Source organism: Panthera onca, chromosome C2 (genome assembly GCF_046562875.1).
Source record: "Panthera onca isolate mPanOnc1 chromosome C2, mPanOnc1 haplotype 2, whole genome shotgun sequence".
Lineage (NCBI taxonomy): Eukaryota > Metazoa > Chordata > Mammalia > Carnivora > Felidae > Panthera > Panthera onca.
In genome coordinates this window covers 91,995,909-92,011,166 of record NC_138347.1, presented here as the reverse complement: position 1 = coordinate 92,011,166, position 15,258 = coordinate 91,995,909, and the positions used below count along the sequence as shown (strand labels likewise).

At 35.0% G+C, this 15,258-nt stretch overlaps 1 protein-coding gene and 1 pseudogene across 6 annotated transcripts in view; one reads left to right on the top strand and one right to left on the bottom strand.

Moving 5' to 3' along the window:
• Window positions 1–15,258, top strand: part of NAALADL2 (N-acetylated alpha-linked acidic dipeptidase like 2) — a 1,341,335-nt gene that overhangs the window by 54,887 nt on the left and 1,271,190 nt on the right. The window contains exon 1 of one of the 6 annotated variants that reach the window (XM_078432150.1): window positions 3,390–3,469. The exons of the other annotated variants lie outside the window; for them this stretch is intronic. The gene's annotated coding sequence lies outside the window, so the exon portion shown is untranslated. Of the gene's footprint in view, window positions 1–3,389; window positions 3,470–15,258 lie in introns of those variants that run through there. 6 annotated transcript variants of the gene reach the window in all.
• On the bottom strand, window positions 3,299–4,025 carry LOC132684272 (proto-oncogene serine/threonine-protein kinase mos-like; annotated as a pseudogene).

Sequence of the window (15,258 nt, the reverse complement as noted above, 5' to 3'; positions counted from 1 at the left end):
GATAGTTCTACTTGATTAAAAGCCCTACAGTTTTGTTATTCAAAGTTGTTTTGGTTATTCTAGGCCCTTTGCATTTCTACATGAGTTTTAGAATCAGCTTTCAATTTAATACAAAAATCCAGCTAGGATTTTGTTCTGGGATATGTTGAATTGTATCAATTTGGGGAGAATTGACATCTTCACATTGTTGTTTCTTTTGACCTATGGATAAGGTATGCCTCTCTGTGTACAGATGTCTTCTTTAAATTCTCTTAGCAATATTTTACAGTTTTTATTTCACAAGTCTTGTACATTTTGTCAGAGTTACTTATTTTGTCCTAAATATTTCATATTTTTTATATGTGTTAAGGGCATTTTTTTCAAAATTTGAATTTATGATGATTCATTACTAGCTTATAGAAATACAGTTCTTTTTATATATTATATGTTGACCGTGGATCTTACTACCATGCTAAAACTCATTATTTCTAGTATTTGTTTTTTGTTGTAGATTCCACTGGATTATTTGTGTAGAATATCATGTCCTATAAGATTATTTGCAAAGGCAGTTTTAGTTCTTCCTTTCCAATCTGAATGCCTTTTATTATTTTATTTTAATTAAAAATTTTTTTAAGCTTTATTTATTTTGAGAGAGAACATGACCAGGGGAGAGGCAGAGAGAGGGAGAGAGAGAATATCTTAGGCTCCGTGCTGCCAGCATGGATCCCAATATGGGACTCGAACCCACAAACTGTGAGATCATGCCCTAAGCCAAAATCCAGAGTCAGAAGATTAACTGACTGAGCTACCCAGGCACCCTATCCTTTTATTATTTTAGACTCCCCATTCCCCTCAACTCACTCACACACACACACACACACTTACAACTGCTCTAGCTTGAATCTCCAGAGTGATGTTGTATATAAGTGGTGACAAACATCTTTATGTTTTTCTTGATCTTAGGAAAAGAGATTAAGTGTGATGTTAAATGGAGGATTTTTGGTCAATGCCCTTTATCAGGGTGAGAAAATTCTCTGTTATTCCAGATGTGCTAAAAATTTTTAGCATGAATGGATAAGGGATTTTGTCATATAATTTTTATGCATACATTAAAATGATCTTGTTTTTCTTTTTTCAGTCTGAAATATGGTGAACTATATTAATTACTGTTTGAATGTTAAGCCAACCTTGCATTTCTGGGGTAAATGAATAAACCCCACTCGATCATTTATATATTGTTGGTTTCCATTGGCCTAAATTTTGTTTTCAAGTTTTGCATTTTTTAAAGTGAGGCATATTGGTCTCAATTATCTTTTTCTTGCAACATAATTGTAGTAGGGTAATGATAGTTTTATAGAATGAATTGGGAAATATTCCTCCTCCTCAGTTTTCTGGACGATTTTGTTTGGTGTTGAGATTATCTCTTCCATAAATATTTAGGAAACTTTTCTGGTGAAGCTGTCTGGGTGTAGATTTTTACTTGTGGATAGGGTGTTAGCTACAGATACAATTTCTGTAAAAGGTACAGAGGTATAAATGGCTACCTGTTTCTTCTTGAGTGAGCTTTGACAGTTTGAAACCATTTTTTTCAGTTTTATCTAAGTTGTAGAATTTATTGGTGTAAAGTTTTTCATGATATTTTCTTAATTAATAGATAGCATTTGGAATGATGCCATATCTCTGATTTCCTGATAGTGAAAAATCTGTGTCTTCTTTCTTTTTTTACCCCCCGTCTGGCTATTTTTTCTTGATTATTTCAAAGAATCAGTTTATGGTTTAATTAAATTCTTCTGTTATTTTCAGTTTCATTGATTTCTATTGTACTCTTTATTCTTTCATGTCTTTTACTTAGTTTTAATTTTCTCTTCCTTTTTAAAGAAATTCTTACATTTTTAAAGATTACTCATGTAAGATGGATATTTTATGATCATATTGAGTTTAATTAATTTTGGTTTAGTTTTATATTTTGTAAAGAATATACTGTGTCCCCTGGAACAGTGTAGAAGACTTTAATGCACACTTAAGATCAGCATTCTCCTGGGCCACCTGGTGGCTTAGTTGGTTAAGTGTCCTACTTTGGCTCAGGTCATGATCTCGAGGTTTGTGAGTCCAAGTTCTGCATTGGGCTCTGGGCTGACAGCTCAGAGCCTGGAACCTGCTTCAGATTCTGTGTCTCCCTCCCCCACTAACACTCTGTCTCTCTCTCTCTCTCTCTGTCAAAAATTAATAAACTTCAAAAAAAATAAAGAAAGATCAGTGTTTTCCTCTCCATTCCTTTCCCATACCATCTTTTTTTTTAATTAAACAAATTTTTTTTAATGTTTATTTATTTTTGAGACAGAGAGAGACAGAGCATGAGCAGGGGAGGGGCAGAGAGAGAGGGAGACACAGAATCCGAAGAAGGCTCCAGGCTCTGAGCTGTCATCACAGAACCCGACACGGGGCTCGAACCCATGAACTCCGTGAGATCATGACCTGAGCCAAAGTCGGATGCTTAACCGACTGAGCCACCCAGGCGCCCCTCCCATACCATCTTGAAAGCAGCCATCTGTTGATTGAAATACACTGATTTGTAAAGTATATATGCTGTTAATGTCAAATTTATCATGCTTCCGGAGCATTGAATTTATATTTATTATTTTTTGTTATAATGTAACAGTTTTAATTGATGTAAAATTTACATTCTGGCAATTCTTTTTCTTTCTTTTTTTTGAGTTTTAAATTTATTTTCTGAAAATCCCTCCTACAAATATTTTTCTTCTATATCCTCTTTAAAAATGAATAGATAATTATGGAAAGAGCCTAAATATCTATCCACTGATGAATGAATAAAGAAGATGTGGTGTATATATACAATGGAATATTACTTGGTGATCAAACGATTGAAATCTTGCCATTTGCTGCAACGTGGATGGAACTAGAATGTCTTATGCTGAGTAAAATAAGTCAGAGAAAGACAAATATCCTATGATTTCACTCATTTGTGAAACTTAAGAAAGAAAGCAGATGAACATAGCTGAAGGGAAGTAAAAATAAGATAAAAACAGAGAGGGAGGCAAACGATAAGAAACTCTTAAATACAGAGAACAAACTGAGGTTTGCTGGAGAAGTGTTGGATGGGGGGATGGGCTAAATTGGTGATGGGTGTAGGAAAACACTTGTTGGGATGAGCATTGGGTATTATAATGTAAGTGATGAATCACTAAATTCTACTCCTGAAACCATTATTACACTATATGTTAACTAACTTGGATTTAAATAAAGTAAAAAAAAAATGAATAGAAACAAAGCAATAGTTTATCTTAATATAGGTTTAAAATCAGCCAAATTTAGGTTTTAAAGAGTTAAAGTCAACCAGAAGTTCTGCACTTAGCAGCAGCAGATGATCTTGTCTTTTCCCAGAGATGGAGTCTGTGAAGACAGCTGCTGAGAGAAATGGATGAAGATGATAGGCCTCTATGGTGTAGAGCACATACTGATGCTCCCCTGAGTAAGGCACCTCTTTGGTGGTCATTTGCTAGAGAATGATAGAAGAATAGGTGTCAACTTTGGGTGTTATGGTCTTTCAGGAGCTCTGGGGCTTGGTGGATGTATGTGTTCTCTAGATGGTAAGAAGTCTCTGGAAACACAGCAAATCTTCCAGCTTCTTGAAGCAACCAGTCACCAATTTTGCAGGCATCTTGCTCACTAATCAAAATGTTAGCAAGCCTCAGGGCCAAGCGCACAATACTTTACGAGTGACGGAAAAGCAGGCCATCAAACATCTAGGGAATCCTTATTTCCCTAGGTGTATGACAGTATATACTTTCCCAAATTTAATTGTTTTCTGGCACAGCAGTGGACCCCCCTTTCTCTTTCTCAGGGCAGCTGATAGCACCATATATGACTTCGTGTAAAGTGACATTGCCACCAAACTCCACGATTATGGCATACAGACTATTAAAGCCCATGGGGCTGTGAGTGCTCACAGTCACAACCTGCATGATATTGTCATGACAGAGCCCTGCTATATGTGGCTCAGCCCAGAAGATCCACTGGGATGCCATTCAGTGTGTTTTTAAACATTTTTTTTTGATACGTGTAGGAAGAAGAATCCCGGAAACAGAAGAACTAGTTAGAGAAGAAGAGAAACAAGGGATAATGTTACTCTAAAACCAGGAGATGGAGCGCCTGAGTGGCTCAGTCGGTTGAGCATCTGACTTTGGCTCAGGTCATGATCTCATGGTTCATGGGTTCAAGCCCTGCATCAGGCTCTGTGCTGACAGCTCAGAGCCTGATGCCTGCTTCCGATTCTGTGTCTCCCTGTCTCTCTGCCCCTCCCCTGCTCTCTCTCTCTCTCTCTCAAAAGTAAATAAACATTAAAAAAATTTAAACCAGGAGAACACTTGAAGAGGGGAAATTGATGAGTAGTATCAAATATTGTAGGGAGCTCAAGTAAGAGAATGGAAACCTGGCCTTTAAACTTAGAAACTTGAAAGTCATTTAAATGATCTTAGTGAGAGTAATACCAATAGTGTGGTTGAAGTAGCAGCAAATTGCAAAAGGTTGAGAGATGCAAAAGGGGATATGGAGACAGGGAGTATACTTATAAGAGGGTACTTGGGAAGGGAAGAAGTAAGCATAAGTCAAAGGTAGAATTTTTATTATGCTGGGAGAAATGTGAACATATTTATATGTTGCTGAAGGAAGGATCTAGTTGAGAGGAAGTTGATGATGCAGCAAAGAGAAAAGATCATTGATAATATAAAGATCTTGAGTAACTGAGAGCGAATGGGATTTAAAGTACAGATGGAGGGATCAGCCTAAGGTAGAAGTTTCTTCCTTTAGGGCATGAGGAAAAGATGGCATGATTCTAGGTAAATATATCTCTGGGAAATGGAGAGTGAGAAAGATGCTTTTTGATAATACTCTGAGGAACTATTTGCTAAAGGAGAAGAGGTTTGGGATGAGATACAGTGCTGGAGAGAATAATGGACATTAGGGATAGTCACTGAGGGGAATGGAAAAGACGACCAACCAAAGGGGAGCTCAGTGGCCTGGGGAGCTCAGCTGGGGTGAGAGGCAGTGTATTTTTAGCATGGTGTCTGCATTAGTCTTCAGGAATCTGGGCACAGGAGCATAGAGGGCAAATGATAGGTCTGAGAAAGGCCTTTGTTAGCAGGGCTGGAGCAGAGGGAATGGATTTTTGATAAGAAATTTGTTGAAATGATGTGCCATAAAGTCTAGGTTGGATCAGAAGGTATTTAGACAGGGACATGGCAGAGCTGGGGTGGGGTGGGGAGTGGATGATGACCTCCAAGAAAGTAGAGGTGGTCAGAGCATCAGAAACTCCAGTGAGTTTCAAGATCAAAGGTATCAGTAGCAATGGAGTAAGATTTTTGGAATGATGAGGACTATAATCAGTGGGAAATTTAAGCTGTTTGAGGTGATGGTGGCCCAGGATGTGACCCTGGGAATGGGGTGACTGAAGAGGAGCACTGCTGCTGGAGTTGAAGGTCAGAGTTGAGAAGTCTCAGAAATATTTAGAGCTGTAACTTAAGAAATTAAAATTACTTTTTATATGAATTTTTCATTTTTCCAGAGCCATGAGGGTTTGCTTCTTCCCACAACTCAGCAAAAGTGGCAGTGGGATTACTTTGGTGAATATCTCTTGATAGTTAACTTTGGCCTGTTAGGTATTGTTTAATTAGCAATATTGCTTTGCAGAAATGTTCATGTTTGTTCTCAGAAGCGTTGTTCTCAGTAGGTGAGACAAATAAATCCCAATATGCCACTTGGTCATGGTGTATGATTCTTTTAATATATTGTTGAATTTGTTCTGCTACATTTTGAAATTTTTGCATCTATGTTCATCAAGGATATTGGCCTAATTTCCTCTCTTCCCCCATCTCTTCCTCTCCCCTTCACTCCCCTCTCCTTCTTCCCCTCCCCTCTCCTCTTTTAACTTTCCTTCTTTCTTTTTTTGTGTCCTTGTCTGGTTTTGGTATCAGGATAATGCTGGCCTCATAAAATGAGTTTGGAGGCATTCCCTCCTCTTCATTGTTTTGGAGGAATTTGAGAAGGATAGGCATTAAATCTTCTTTGAATATTTGGTGGAATTCACCAGTGAAACCCTCTGGTCCTGGGCTTTTGTGTGTTGGAGCTTTTGATTATTGGTTCAGTCTCCTTACTAGAATTCAAAAATGTATTACAGCCCAACCAAGATAAAAGATATGCTATAGACTGTGCTTCAGCCCAAGAACGAGGCAGATATTTGATTAGGCCTTTTTTTTAACTTTTAAAAACAGGGTGGATTTAAATAAAATATGAGTGAATTATACTTGGCTCCTTTCCCTTTGCTCATTTTTTTTTAATTCCTGTTTTTGGCAAAGAATCTCCAAAAGATGTTCATACTTAGAAATTCATGCAGGATCACTCAGTGGTGTACTCAAACAGATGTCAAAGACAGAGATAAGGAAATTTGGCTAAAGACAGACAACAGAGTATGGATGGTGTGATTATGGAGGCTGGCAAGCCCAAATCTGTAGTATGGGCCAGCAGGCTTGAAGCCCAGGAGAGCTAACGGTGCAGATACAGTCTGGAGGCAGTGTGCTGGAGAATTCCTTCTTGTTTGGGGAGGCTTATCTTTTTCCTATTCAGGTCTTAAGCTGAGTGGATGAGATCCATAGCAAAATCAGTGGCCAGAGCTTTTTTTAGAGTGACTTCTTTCAGGTCCCAATCCTTCAAGTTTCATGAGGGCAGCACGAGGACCTCTTCCTCACCCCTCTTCCCACACATGTGACACCTAGGAAGATGCGAGGTAGCATTTTGTCATGATTTGTTTGTACCATGTACCTTCAGTCTCTGAAATAGCTATTCTCACATAGTCTCCTGCCTCAGATCTTCTACAGTTTGAGTGTCTACCTCATCTATGCTGAACAATCTCAAACATAGAGGAATCCCTAAGTCAGTGATTCTAAAGTGTAGTCCATACAGCAACGTCAGCTTCACCTGTGACTTATTTGAAAGACAAAAATCTCTTTTTTATTTTTTTAACTGCTTAAGTTTTTTTCCTGCTATCCTACCTGAAATATTTCTCTTTTCTAAAATGCCATTATATTCATTTAGTAAATGCATTATGATAAGTAATTAAAAACTGATACAGCATTTTTGATACACATTATTTGTGGTCATTAAATTATCTCAAATCTTTTTTCTTAGCTCTATTTTTCATTAGTAAATCATTTTCATGTCTATTATTAGCTATCACTGTGTGTATATATATTATATATTATATTATATTATATTATTTATATTATATTATATTATATTATATTATATTATATTATACTATATTATATTATATTTTACTGTTTTGAATTAAAGAACCTGTTGATTGGGGAGAATAATCCTTTTTCCAACTTCACAGTAACATGTTATACTTTCTAAGTGTGTGCGCAAGTCTTAGGCACTCAAAATACTTGGTATAAGTAACAATAATCTTGGTGTTTTTCATAGAAAACTTTGACAGCGCAGGAGGGGTGGGGGAGTCCATTCAAAAGCAAGGGAAAGTAAGGGAAAGTGAATGCCTAAACAGCTACGAGAGAAAAGTTTCTTGAGCTCTAATCATCTCTCTCTATGCTGTTTAATTCTGGTGTTACTTAAATTGAAGCACTCTTGTCCATTTCATAGATCTTCTTCGCCCTTGGTATTTCAGAGGCAGAGTATTATGACTTTTTTTCTGTTAATACAGTCATTTTAGTATTGAACATGTCTGTGCATTATAAAGTGAGGGTTGCATCATACATATAGCTACACTCAAGAGAGAAGACTAAAGTCTAGAGAAATCTTTGGCTTTGGCTGAGATTTCCTAACTTTATTTCTATTTATTTCTATTAATGATTTCTGGCACAGTCTCATGAATAAAACAAGGCACTGGATGTTTTTCTTGGCTTTTCTTAAAAAAATATAAAGGTAAGCTAATAAGGAAATATTTAACATGCCTAGTCAGTCCAGTTTCTGAAAGTTGAAGACACAAGTTATAGGGCATGAGGCAGCGTTTCCTACCCCTCAGGCGGCATGTCTCAGTACTGTAATGGTACCAAAGATGTCTGCTGTATTTCTGCATCTACAAAAGGATTTTCCAGATGCTGTAAGTAGTCCTTGATATCAGTGTTCCTTAAGAAAGTCTAACTATAACTTAACTATTTATATTTTTGTTTATATTACCTCAGTCTATGATAAAAACAAAAGTTAGTAATAGGTAATACTTATTTTTGACGATTTGGCTCAGTTTACCTTATTGATAAGAAAGGTAATTGTTCAAACTACTTTTCCTTTAAAAATGCCTTTTTGGAATTTTAATTTAATAATTTGACTACTTAAAAAATGACCGACTGAGATTTTGCTTATTTCCCTTAATACTAGAAATGCTATTTTAAAAAGAATGCAATTTTGAACAAATAGAATTACCTTGAAGTGGTGAACATTTTATGGAATGTCTTGTAATACAAGAATAACAAAATGGATTGCTTTTAAAAATTTAATAATTTTGCAAGAAGAAAAATATGTCCAACTTATGGCTAAGAATTTCCTTTTATTATTAAAATATAAAGTACTCCTATTGTAGTAGATCTTCTAATAAAATATATTCCATCCTTGTTTCTTATTACTTACTGCTAGGATGAATGATTGTATGCTATTTAGTCTTTCAGTTTTCAGTATTTTCTGTGGAAGGGTCAAATCAGCAATTTTCACAATATAAATGATGAATCTTGACATTATTTTTCAAAAGTAGGAAATTTTAATAGGTTTCTCTGTAGCTTGTGCACCAAATACTGCTACCTTAATGCATAGAAAATCTAGGCTAACTTTCTCTGTGTTACCAGCTTTTATAGAGGAACAAGCCAAACTACTCTACCTTTTGCTTGAAATGGAGCCTGCCCAGTAGGACAAGAGTAGACCTGATTCTAATCTTTGGAGCATTGTATTTGTCTCTCTAGAGCTTTAGAGAAAGAAAGGAAGGAGCAGTCTCTTCCTTTGGTCCCTCTTCCTCCTGCTTTTTTTCCCTTTTTTTCCACTTCAGAGGCTGATAGAAAAACAAATATCTTATTATTGACTATATGCTATTTGGTGGACTATTTGCTATTAATTAGTATTTATAACAAAAACATTTTATTAAACATGTCTATTAAAAATGCAAAAATTAATTAAGGACCTGTATTACATTTAAAATGTATCATCTTTGTTTTACCTTTATTATTTGTATTAAAATAACTTATTTTAATTATATTTCTTAAAACTTTAGCATGTACTGTGTATCATGCAGATTAATAAAGGTGTATGTTTGATATTATCATCTTACCAATCCTCTTTTTTATTATTATTTTTTAAATTTTTTTAACATTTATTTTTATTTTTGAGACAGAGAGAGACAGAGTATGAACGGAGGAGGGGCAGAGAGAGAGGGAGACACAGAATCAGAAGCAGGCTCAAGGCTCTGAGCCATCAGCCCAGAGCCCGACGCGGGGCTCGAACTCACGGACTGTGAGATCGTGACCTGAGCTGAAGTCGGACGCTTAACTGACTGAGCCACCCAGGCGCCCCCCAGTCCTCTTTTTTAAAAATTTTAGATTGGAAACTTTACCTCTTTATCTCAATGAAATGGTTAATTTCATTTCTGTATATCATTTTGGAACTTCACTTAAAAACAAAATATTACTCTAAACTGTTGCTGTAAAAGCATTTGATCTGTTCAACGCCAAGATGCTGTAGTCACTCAAAGGAAGCCCTTTGCTATGCAGCTCTTCTGTCAATTTACATATTTTGCCAGTAGTTAGACAAAAAAAAGATAGGTAGCAGTCCCATTTATATCAAAATTATATTGTGAGGTAATTATAATGTCTGTGGTGAAATAGTGTTTAACTCAGTTTTCTTAGGGGAACAAAATATTTTATTCTACAATTAGATACAAGACCTCAAATTCATATGTTCTGGGGGACAGTAGCAGTTTAATATTTATTTATTTGTTTGTTTGTTTATTTATTTATTTATTTATTTTTGGGGGTGTGCACAAGTTGGGGAGGGGCAGAGGGAGAGGAAGACAGAGAATCTTAAGCAGGTACCATGCCCAGGGTGGAGCTGCACTCAGCGCTTGATCTCATGATGGTGAGATAATGACCTGAGCTGAAATCAAGAGTCCAGTGCTTAACTGACTGAGCCACTCAGGCAGCCCTGATTTTCTTTTTAAGTAACATGGTGATGACACATAAAGATTTTCAGGAAGAAAGTAATGGTTGTCCTAGTAAATAGTTGTCCCTGGTTTGGTATTCTAGCTTGACACTACCCTGGGTGCAATTGGATACTAATGATCAAATCAAAATAAGTTAAGGGAATTAGTGACTCAAGTAGGCATTTCTCATTTTTTTTAATTTTTAAAAATTTTTTAATTTATTTTGAGAGAGAGAGAGAGCACAAGCTGGGGAGAGGCAGAGAGAAGGAGAGACAGAATCCCAAGCAGGCTTCACGTCATCAGTATAGAGCCCGTTGCGGGCCTCAAACCCACAAACCACAAGATCATGACCTGAGCCAAGATCAAGAGTTGGATGCTCAACCGACTGTGCCACCCAGGCACCCCTACATTTCTTAGTTTTTTAAGACTGGAGGAGACTGGTCTCTAAGTCTCTATTCTAGCTACCCATTTAAATATTGTCTTCGGATTTAAGGGATATTGCCAAACTCAAATTTGTTCTCTGATTTACTATGTTCCTTATTATAGTATTCTTTATTTTTAAAATGAATATTCTGTCCTCTTTTACTTGAGGGAATAACAACTTACCTATTTAGTGCCTATCATAAAATGGCTAGTGAATAGCATGCTGAAAGGAGATTCTGGAAGAATCTGGATATAAGTGGTCATCACCAGACTACTGGCACTGCGACTGGTTTTATGGAGGTAAAGAAGGAGGAAGGATGCACCAAAAGTAGATGCCACCTATCTAAAATTAGCTCCTAGTTCATTAATAGTAGTACAAGTTTATTTCCAATCTGTGTCACTGGACATCTCTGTATAAAGAAGTGTTTTCTGTTTTCATAGACATTTTCTTTAATCCCAGCAAATAAACTCTTGAAAGCATGGAGTTGTCAAAGAAGAATCAGCCTAAACCATCTCCACTAAGGAAATGTTTCCAAGTATATAAATTGGTCATAACATCAACTCTGTATACAGAAGGCAGCACTTTAAAAAATTTTTAAATATGGTGTAGGTCAGTACTGTTATCTTAACAATCTGATTACGTATCTTCAACTGATAAGTTGTCTCCAATAGAAATCCATTTTGTAGCCATATAATATTATGGAGTGAGGGGGGAAATCCCTTTGTAAAAATTCTCCACTACTATCTCCATAATCTCTACTTCACTGAGTTTCATCCAAGTGCGAAAATGAAAAATTATAACCTGCCAAGCATCAGTGGCAGAGTGAAATGAAAAAATTGCGAGTTAATAACAGTGATGCCTCAAAAAAATTTCCTGGCCAATTTAACATTGCTTCATCCAAGGTCACTTCCCAGAGCTGATTATTTTTAGTAATTTGCAGATGAGACCATTCTACCTTGGTCATGGTTAGTGAAGATCAAGAAAATGCCAGAGAAGGTTTAAGACTCAAGGTTATCTATCTTTCTCAAATAAGATGCAAACCACAGTTCCACTTTATTTTCTTAAGACCTAGCAGAAAATAATTTTCAAAGAAAAGAAACTTAAAGCCAGTAAGATCTTTTATTGGATATATAAAGCCACAAAGTGAAACACTAGGGATAAGGGCAGCAGAAAGACTATTTAGTAGATCCTTAGGTAGCATTTCATGTGGGAAAGAAATCCTCAAGATATTTTTCTAGAATTTTTAGTCTGACACTTAAAAAAAAACAGTAAAACTTGCTGTAGATTGTACTTGGTGTAAACATTGATTATGATGACTATCTACACATTGTTTTTAAGCTTTTAGAAAATGTCCAGATTTACTTTTTCTTGTCCAGTTTGAAATTTGAAATTACATTGTAAATAATCCTTTAAACAGTCTTATTTTTACACATAAATAATTCAGATAATATAGACAAATATAAAAAATAAAAAAAAAGCTTTCCTTTAATTTTGCTAATCACAGATAACTTGTATTGATCTTTTAGTATAACTTTCCATACCTGTGTATCTGTGTGTATGTGTATGTATATGTAGGTAAAAAGAGAGACAGATGAGTAGAAAGATAGTTTTTTTTAATGAGTCTTCATGCAAAGTATATTCATATTTTATCTAACCCCTTGCCATGGATACATATTTTTTTAATTTTATTTTTTAGAGAGAGAGAGAGACAGAGACAGAGACAGAGTATGAGTGGGGGAGGGGCAGAGGGAGAGGGAGACACAGAATCTGAAGCAGGCTCCAGGCTCTGAGCTGTCAGCACAGACCTGGATGTGGGGCTTGAACCCACGAATCGCCAGATCATGACCTGAGCTAAAGTCTGACACTTAACAGATTGAGACACCCAGGTACCCGCCATGGATATTTTTCTATGTCAATAATTATTGGTTACATTCTCATTTTCAGTGGCTTCAGACTGTGTTTGTAGCATCTGATATTTATGAACATTTAGGATGGTTTTCCACCATATAAACAGTTCTGAGCTAAACACAACTCTTTATATATCAGATTATAAAGTAAATTTTAAAACTTTTAAAAATGATGAAGATTTAGACATTTGATACTTACTGCAAAATGCTCTCCAGAAAGATGTAAACATGTATTTCCACTAGCACTACGTTCTTACAACAAGGGTATTCTTTATTTAGGCAGGTGAACTTTGATATTTCAACATTGGATTTGTTCATTAGTCATATATTTTCAAATATTTAGTAGCCATTGCACTGTCTTTTGTGAATTTCTTGTTCATGTCTTGCTTTTTCCCCCTATTAGTATAATCTTCTTTTTCTTATTGCTATTTAATACCAACTTTATATTTTTAAAGGATATTAGTCTTTTGTCTCACCAATTAAAAATTTTTTTCTATATTGTCAATTCTAATTTCATTTGTATTTCCCCCAAGAGTTGTTAATCTTTTCCTTATAGTTTCTGGCCATGAAGCCATGCTTACAAAAGCTTGTCCTACATGAAGTTATATGACTAATTATTTAACATTTTCCTCTGTTACTTTTTTATGTTTAATGTTTAATCTGTAAAGAATTTATTCTGAGGTATGATTTAAGACAAGAGTCTAGCTTATTTTATTTCTAAATGGCTAGGTTAGTGACACACTACCACTTGATGACTAGTCCAGCCTTCCTCATTGATTTGGAATGCCTCAGTTATCATGATAGATGTTTTTCAACTGTGGTCTGAGGAGCTTCAGGCATTCCATGATGTGCTCTCATGGAATGTTGTTTACGATCTGGAAACTAAGTAACTGGTTTTCTCTTCTTAACCTTCTTTAGATCTTCATTGAAATATCTGTGAATTTTTTCTGACTAATTTTTTCCATATTTTAATGCAGTTTCTGCATTTTTTATTGAGGCATAATTGACATATAATAATATATTAATTTCAGATGTACAATATAATGATTTCATTTGTAAATATTGTAAAATCACCACAATAAGTCTAGTTAACATCTATTACCATATGTAGTTACAAATGTGAAGTTTCTTCTTAATTTTTGAAAATCAGCTTTATTGAAGTACAATAAGTATACATATTGTATGATATATACATTCAGTAAAGTTGTATACCCCACAAGTACATTTAGGAATGAGAAAGTTTGCATCACCTAAACAAACCTCCATTGTGCCATTGCAGTTGATCCTTTTTCTCTACTGCTAGCCTCTGGCAACTATTGATCTGCTTTCTACCCATAGCTTAGATTTTTCTAAGAGTTCATATTAATTAAACAATACAGCAAGTAGTCTTTTATGTCTGGATTTTTTTCACTCAACATAATACTTCTGTGATTCATCCATGTTGTTTGTGCTCAATTAGTTTATTCCTTTTTTAATCATGAGTAGTATTCAGTTACATAGATATACCACAATGGGTTTATCCACTTATGTATGGATATCTGGGTATCATAGGTATAGCTGATTTTTGGCTATCATGTATGTAGTTACTATGAACAGTCTTATACAGGTCTGTATATGGACATATGTTTTATTTCTCTAGAGTAAATACCTAAGAGTGGGATTACTGGGTTGAATGATAAGTGTGTATGTAATTTTACAAGAAACTTTGTTAAGAAACTGCCAATGATTTTCTTAGGTGCCTGTACCATTTTGCATTTGCACCAGCAATATATGAGAATTGTAATTGTTTTACATGCTTCCCAGCACTTAGTAAGATCAGTCTTTTTATTTTGCCTTTCTACTGGGTGAATAGTGGTATCTCACTCATTGTGGTTTTAATTTGCATTTCCTTAATGGCTAATGTTCTTTGCATTTCCATGGAAATTATAGAAGAGTTACTTCTACAAAAAAACCTGCTCAAATTTTAATTTTGATTTTGTTGAATAAATTTGGGGACAGTTGACATTGAACAATATTGAGTCATTCAGTTTATGAACAAGTTTTGTATTTTTGTTAATTTGAATATTTAACTTATTTCAATGAAGTTTTACAAGTTAGACAAAATTAAAAAAAATCATCCCTAGGTATTTCATAATTTGATGTTATGTTATTTGAACATATAAAATTAAAATTTCTACTTTTATATTAAAATTTTTTATTAAAATTAAATTTCTTGTTAAAATTTAAATTTCTAATATTTATATCTAGTATATTTTGTACAGTTGGTTTCTGTACATTTGACTTTATTCTGTGTATTTGGTAAGTCATTTTTTAGTTATAATAGCTTTGCATATATTTCCTCAGAATTTTCTGCATGAACAATTTTTTTCTGAAAAAAGTTTTTCTTCTTTTTTTTCAAATTGTATGCCTGTATTTCTTCTTTTTGCTTTATTTTACTAGCCTAGATATTCAGTACAATATTGATATATATATATGGTAAATGCCAACATTACTTTTTGTTCTTGATCTTAAAGGGAAAACATTTAGTGTTTTTAGTATTTCACCATATAAGAATGATGTTAACTGTGGGATTTTCAGAGATGCCATATTAGTCTGCTTGGGTTGCCATAATAAAATACCACAGGCTGGGTGGCTTAAACAGCAGAAATGTGTTTTGTCGTAGTTCTGGAGGACAGGAGTCCAAAATCAGAGTATTGTTAGAGTTGGTTTCTGGTGAGGGCTCTCTTCCTGGCTTGTGG